This window comes from Macrobrachium rosenbergii, chromosome 9, assembly GCF_040412425.1.
Source record: "Macrobrachium rosenbergii isolate ZJJX-2024 chromosome 9, ASM4041242v1, whole genome shotgun sequence".
Taxonomy (NCBI): domain Eukaryota; kingdom Metazoa; phylum Arthropoda; class Malacostraca; order Decapoda; family Palaemonidae; genus Macrobrachium; species Macrobrachium rosenbergii.
In genome coordinates, this window is record NC_089749.1 from 16,630,033 (window position 1) to 16,637,645 (window position 7,613).

The following is a 7,613-nucleotide window of genomic DNA, read 5'->3' on the forward strand; positions in this document are numbered from 1 at the left end:
GCCTGATGGCATGTAACTCAAGGCTATTTTAAGTGCTCCAGAAAAAATTAAAACACTTACCAACTGAAATTCCTAATACAGAATTCCACTGCTACATTTCACCAACAATTTCCTTCGTTAAATTATACAGCAACAGTCTCTAAGATTTAAAAAAATCTGTATCAGAATTCGAATAAACTTATAACCTACCGAAAGACTAATGACTCGCTAACAACCATACGCAAAACTATAGTTCCACTTAATTTCGTATTCAGGAACTCTAATATGGAGGATACTTGACCAGTTTAAAGGGAATAGCCTACTCCAATTTAGCGAAACTTTGAAATACCAAAATTAGCGCCAATCTAGAAATGAATAGGGTATTTGCGTCAAGATCTAGAATTCACTTTTTTATTCGTTCAGCTGAGCACTAATTACATGAAAAGGATCCCTGCGATCTCCAGAGAGCCTTTCTACACCATTCCTGCAGCATATACATAATTTCAATCCTTGTACAAGAGGTCATATCTTTAAACTGTGTTCGTACCAAGTTACTGAATGGGGCTTGAAGTGTTCCCGGGAGGTCGTTCAGTTTAGTTTATTTCCAGTTCCCAATTCATTACAGTACTGCTAACTGCTCACTCCAATTAACTACTGCTAATTTGCTCACTTCGTAAATGAAAGATGTTACTTCCTGGGTGCAGACTGCCTGCACAAGCTCTTTCCACATGCTGCAAACAAGATTTAAATTAAGAAAACTGAACTAGCAACGAACTGTGAAAATTTCTGAAAATTCGGCGTAACTGCAAAACTAAAATAACTATCAACTTGATTCTGCAGTCGATGCAACAGTCAATCATCCCCCACCCAAATTCATTCCTGAACGGAAATTCATTGGACCAACATTTTTCCTGCCCTCCAATGTATTTCTGCAAAGATATTCAATAGACCTTTACCTCAAAACTTGTGCACAAACAATCCAAATTTCAGGAAAAACCTGAGGAGTTAAGTTAATGAAGTAAAAAGTCGAAAGGAAAATATTTGTCTAAGCATTAAGGGGAGTTTAAACATCTCTTAGTGTTCCTAAGACATTCGGAGAGGGGGATCGTTACTTACTCCCGTTATAGGATGCCTGAATTTATTGTTCATCCGGTTATCAAAATTAGCATTTACCTTCTGTTGACGCTACAACTTTAAGGGCATCTGCTCTAGTTTATGCACTGGACCACCTTCCAATTAAGCCTTAACAGTCCGGTCTTGTTTCAGCCGTTAGTTGTCGAGATATATCCATAGCCATTTGTAACCGACATGCCTTCACCTCGCGCTTCTGGAAGGGGAAAGAAAGTTAATTCCAGACCACTAACGATCAGCTTTATAAAATTTCGCACATAGATCATATTAATTAAAACTTCAAATATAGTTAAAATCGTTCCAGTTGAAATACTCATGTTTTGAAAACTCAATCTGCTACTGCTGTGATAAAAACTATTACCGGTATTCTACCAAAAATTAGAACAAAGTGCACTTTTTCACATCTTCAAAAATTCTATAAAACTGGTTTTAGAAAAAACCACAGCAAAACCTATAAAAGTTAAAACTAGTCACTTTCTCCACTACTGTTACAGAAGTTGATCTCGGCATATTCAGTAACCTTGATCCTTCCACTAGACATTTCACTAACATAGTGACTAAGTGTACTTCGGCACATCTTCAAAGTTCTATAAAACTGGTTTTAAGAATAAAACAATAGAACCTAAAAAAAAGTTTTCACTTCCTACACTACTGCTGCAAGTTTATCTTTGCATATTCAGTAGCCTTCATCCTTCCCCTGAACATTTCACATAACAGACCTAAATGTTTTGGTCTACCTTATAGGCACTTCCGATGTTCCTTGAGGCTTCCAGTGCAATATTATTAAATACAAAAAAAAAAAAAAATATGCCACTCTATGGCGACATTCAATTACAAGTGGAATACAAGTCATGGTACCTCATAGCACAGAGCCGATTTGCCAGAAATCTCACATTACGCCACAGACTTATCTATGGGCATCCATTAACAACATTAAATTTCAATTAGCTTATCTAGTTCACGTTGAATTTAAGAATTAAAAAAATTATGAAACTCCTCAACCATCCAAAACTGACAGCAAACTGACAGCAAGACACGAAAGGAAAACCAGTATTCCAGAAACTCGACGAAAAATTAGGTGTTCGCTTGTAAGAAAGCCTTAAGACTTGTACTGGATATTGGAATACTCTAATTCACCAATCTTGCATATGTCAATGACCAATAAAGAAGGTTCTCCAAAACATATAGCTGCTGTAATCCCGTGATTTTCACCTGAATCTCAACAGGGGCTAAAAAAGTTATCTAGTACACAACGCAGATACAGTCAATGACGTAACGCCGAAGTGCAGCATTAACCTGGCAAAAACTCTAACCTACCACGGAATAACCAGACTGCTTAAATATCTACAATGAAAACCATGGCCATTCATGGCAGGGGACAATCACCAAGTGCAGTGTCAGATGAGCAACTAGAATAATGTAGGATTAGTCTATCAAAAGATTTGAAACATTTGCAATAGGCCTAAGGATGAATATTAACAAGATTGAGGTTAAAGCAATTGTATGCTCGCATGCAAGCAAATAATGCACGATAAGGAAAAAAAAACTTAAAAGGAATAACAGCAAGACTATAAAGAAAGGGATTCAGTCCAAACAACAGATACATTAATCCACACAAGTTCTACTGATACCTAGAATTTATCACACGAGGGCGATAACACAAAGTCTCCGCGCAACATTATGACAATGAATACAGATTCCTTCGTCTGCCCAAATCTTTCTACCCTCTACTGTACTTCATTTTCTAACGACTTTCATTTGACTCTGTTCTTCCACTCTCCACCTATTCTATTAGTCTAATTTGAAGAGAGGAACTGTGTTGTTTCAACCTACAACCATATTAGATTCTTCATTACCAATGTTACAACGCTCATCACCGGACTTCGAACACTAACCTGGAAATTCAAGAACCCGTTTGTTATATTTCAAGCCTCGAGGTGTATTCGGAAATCGCTGTTCAAGAATGTTGCAAATTTTAGAGAGCTTCACGGAAGGGTCAAGAGAATGGCAGGGAAAGTCTAAAACTACTTTAGTACAGCTCAGTTATTACAGATCTCAATGATATCCAAAGTAGTTCCGAATGAACGAAGTTTGAGCTATTTTGACTAAAATGCCAAGACAGTCTTGGGTCAAGCATCGGGATTATTGACTATCAGACTATCCCTTGCTATTCGACAGAGGCTTTTACCATTTAAGCAAGATCAGAGGGCCGGTGTAAACTTCATATGCAGTTGTGAAGAATTACCGTGTAAGTTACTTCCAGGCACAATCGTTCGCACTGACTTCTACCATAAAACATAATAGCCCCCTCGGAATTTTGACTCATTTGCTATATCGACTAGCAATTTTTTTTTATAAAATCCTTACTGAACAAAGTTTAAACAAAGAACCTTAGAAAAACAACTGGCTTTTCTCAATATCCTCTAGATCTTTAATTATTCAGGATCTTTGGTAAATTAATTTTTTTCTTTCAGAAATTTTGCTCCTAAATTCTAATATTTAGCTATGAATTTAATCGTTGGAAATCAAAATTTTAAACTGTTGGTGAAGGCACTGGTGGTGGTTTTAAATTTTTTATCCTGTTCACTACGTATTTGCTCCTTACCGAGTTCCCTTCCCTAGGCGGCTTTTAGCATTATGCTTTTCAAATTTGGGTTGCAGTTTGGGCAGTATTAACACCTACAGTAGACATAGGCGTGGCTTGACAATAAGGTATGTTAATTGTAATAACTAAGACTAGTTATTACATCTGGGTACTTGAAGCACTTATCAGTTAAGTCAAAATAAAAAAAAAAATAGTTTAGATTAAAAACTTAACTTCCATGAAACGTCCACGGGGGTAATTAATAAGATATTAAATTTTCAGGAATTTTTTTATGGAGGGTAAAGAAAATTAAGTTTAGATTAAAGACAACTTAAATTTCATGAAAGTCGTATGCGATATATAATAGTGAAAACTTTTTCTTCAGTCTAAAATTTAAAGTCGTGTTTCGTTTTTATCTTTAAAAGGTTTAATGATGATGGGCAGTAACAAAATGAAAATTTGTACCTAAGCAACGGGAGCTCAATCCTCTGATTAAAAGGCAAGGTACCTGAACTGGTTAAGGTATGGTTTTATAAGTTGCCAATACATATAAAACTGTAACCCACATTTTTGAAAATAGCCCATTCTCGTTATTTTGAACCCCATAAACACTACTGCGCAAATGATAAATAAAATATGAATCTATTTACAACTTACAAGGTAACACCACACAGACCATCCCCTCCCCATGACCAATACGGCAAAATTGTAACCAGTAAACACCCCTAGGTTACGTTAGGTTGGTATTTTTAGGTTCTTTAAGTGCCCTATCATTTCTTGGCCATTTTTGCATCAAAAACCAAATATGGCTTTTCAAGCAGAAATGGCTGGCTGGAGTCTCATTGGCAACTTTAAAAATTTTACCCTGATTAATTTACTTCAGTTATCTTCGCATGCTTATTACCTGATTTAGCAGCAGTGTGCCCAGCTGAACATTTTTTGATGCTTGGACAGGTTTTTCCATGCCCTCACACTTATCTATTAAGTACATAGTTTTTCTACGTTTATACCTTTTCACCTGACATGGAAACTAGACTAGGAAGCCAAGCACTATAGGGCACTTTCAGCTGCTCATTGGCTTTGGCGTTGAAAAGAGGATTGGACAGGACTGCCCTAAAATGGAAGACTGCAGTATCTGCAAAAATACAAAACTAAAAACTGAAGTAAATGGTAAATACTACAGTTTATCCTGGCCTTACTACTGATTTTGCAGATACTGCAAATGTGACCCCTTAAATACTCGTGGAAAGCAGTGACCCCTTAAATACTCGTGGAAAGCATTGAAGAATCATTCTGAAACTACAGTAACTTGTGTATTAGTGTTTCACGAGCCCAATAGGTGGCATATCTCAATTTCGAAAAATTTGCAGACACTGCAATTTACCATTTTTGGGCAGAGGAACCCCTTACGCTGAGCATCACAGTGGTTAATATGCTTAAAAGAGGCTCAAATCTTTGAAAACTTTGTTTTTACGCCACTAAAGGCACTAGCAAATAAATTGCCACAAACGAACATAACCAGTTTCCCCTTCCATAATGTAACACCATTCACGTAGCATCACAGAAAATGCATACAAGAATTCATAACTGTTCATGAACGCAATATCTGGGCGTAGACTTGTGCACTGTCATCTGCTCACATTCCCTTTAAGAAAAGGGACACATTACTCCTCCCTTCAGTAAAATCCTCAGGCTTTGCCGGTTTCATAAACTCTCGGGGGGAACTTAGAAACTGACATATGCATCGGAAGCAAACTATTACGAAAACATGAACCAAGTACGCCAAGGTAGTTCAGCTTTAATTTCACAAGTAAATCTCAGCATTTTCACAGTTCGTAAATGAAAGCAACCCCATAAAACCTAGTTAAATATTTACTCCTATGGTTTAGCATCAGCTAGCAATAACCAACATTTTTGGAAAGAGTTTAATGAGCGAAATACCTAACATTTTCGAGGCTACATTAGTTGCCTACGCCACAACCCATTTTAACTACCTGGATACTTCTCTAACTTCTGAACTGTCAACAGATACGAAAAACTAATTTAAACAGTTCACGCGTTCAAACTACAAAGTTTTCCATTTACAGAATATTAAGTTTATAGGTTACTCCAGTAAGTAACATGGCTATCTCTGAAGTTTTAATAGAATTTGGCTCTTCGTTCAGCAGTGAAGTATGTAAATACATTAGAAAGTTTAAGTTATTTAATGTATAATAATCCTCTTGTAGATACTTAATGCAAATCCAATTAACCTCTTGGCATAACGAAGTAGCTTCAAAAGACCTTAACCTTTGGATGTTTATGCAGTACAAAATACATAGCTTTAACATTATTTAAATGCATAACATTCTGAACGTTAGGCTTCGGTAATCTACAGAATATCCAGTAAAATACTTTGAACAACGCGTTACAAGGCATTTAAATTTTAAGTATTAATTGGCGGGCAGATTAAATTTCGAATCGATTACATACAGCTCTTCGCTGGGCGAGTCGGTAGAGCTGTGGCCTATCACTCGGTAGGCCCGAGTTCGAGTCTTCGGCCGGCTGATGAAGAGCTAGAGGAATTTATTTCTGCTGATAGAAATTCATTTCTCGCTATAATGTGGTTCGGATTCCACAATAAGCTGTAGGTCCCGTTGCTAAGTAACCAGTTGGTTCTTAGCCACGTAAAATAAGTCTAATCCTTGGGGCCAGCCCTAGGAGAGCTGTTAATCAGCTCAGTGGTCTGGTAAAACTAAGGTATACTTAAGACCAACACGTAATCTAAAGCCTACCCGTTACTTCATCGAACTTTCTTGAATGTAAAGCGTCACTTCAGGAAGAGAGTAATTAAGGAAAATATTTTCACGAGATTAAGCCAACAAATAACCCTGCTCAGAACTTACAAAGGTTCTCATAAAAAAAAAAAAACTCCAGCAGTCCTTTAGCAACACAACCAAAAGAAATTTCTAACACACAAAAAATAAAAATCGAATTCCAAACTTACCTTTAAATGAAAATGAATCTCCTACCTTCAAGCACTTGCAAAATATACGAGCCGCCTTAGAACGCCTTTCCTTGGAAAAATACCATTGCACTTCAACGGTCAACCACAACCAACCAATCACAGCCGTCCATGCCATCCTTCCCATAAGAAGGAGCAACTCGCTCCCTGATTGGCTGACGGAAGGGCAAGGAGTCTCTACGAATACAGTGACACTGCCTGTACACATTACGTTGCAACAAACGACACGGTAGTGACATCTGTTGGCAAGGGGAAAGAGCAATGAATAAGGACCTAAATGAAATGATTTTCCGTAAATAAAAACATGACAAAAATGAACAGTTACTAAATAATTGAACATTACTTTCCTTTAATCGCATGTCTACGTTCGCAAAATAAATGAAAATGTACTTCAGTACATTATGCATCCTTGTAAAAAGTGTTTTATTTCAAACGTGATCCACTGGTTGATTTTTAAAAATTCTCCAGGTTTCCAAAGTTTATCAATATGTTAGAATATTAATAGAAAAAATAAAACTGCAATATACTTGAATGTTTTTCATGCGGCAAAAATTTACCAAGTTTTTTTTATACTAAACTTCACAGTGCTTATATTATATTCTATATTTAATCGAAAATGACATTTCATTTCAAGATACTGTCATTTGCAATGAAAAAAAGGGCAGTCTTTCAACCACATTTTTTAACCCTATCACATCATTAGAAAACAAATCACTTGTTAAAAGGGATATATATATATATATATATATATATATATATATATATATATATATATATATATATATATATCCTAAAATGATATTTTTTACAAGTTAGGCAGTTTCAGCCCGACATCAGTCACCAATAGTATGGAAAATACTCGATATAAAAATGTTGGCGTAAATTCATAGACGGTAACAAACTAACTTGTGAGAA

The 7,613-nt window shown here is 36.2% G+C and overlaps 1 long non-coding RNA gene across 1 annotated transcript; it reads right to left on the reverse strand.

Moving 5' to 3' along the window:
• Window positions 1-435: 435 nt before the first annotated feature.
• Window positions 436-6,840, reverse strand: LOC136842051 (uncharacterized). Its single transcript, XR_010854163.1, has 3 exons — window positions 6,681-6,840; window positions 1,153-1,306; window positions 436-710 (listed from the first exon to the last, which is right to left on the reverse strand). It is a non-coding gene; the product is annotated as an uncharacterized lncRNA (long non-coding RNA).
• Window positions 6,841-7,613: the final 773 nt, after the last annotated feature.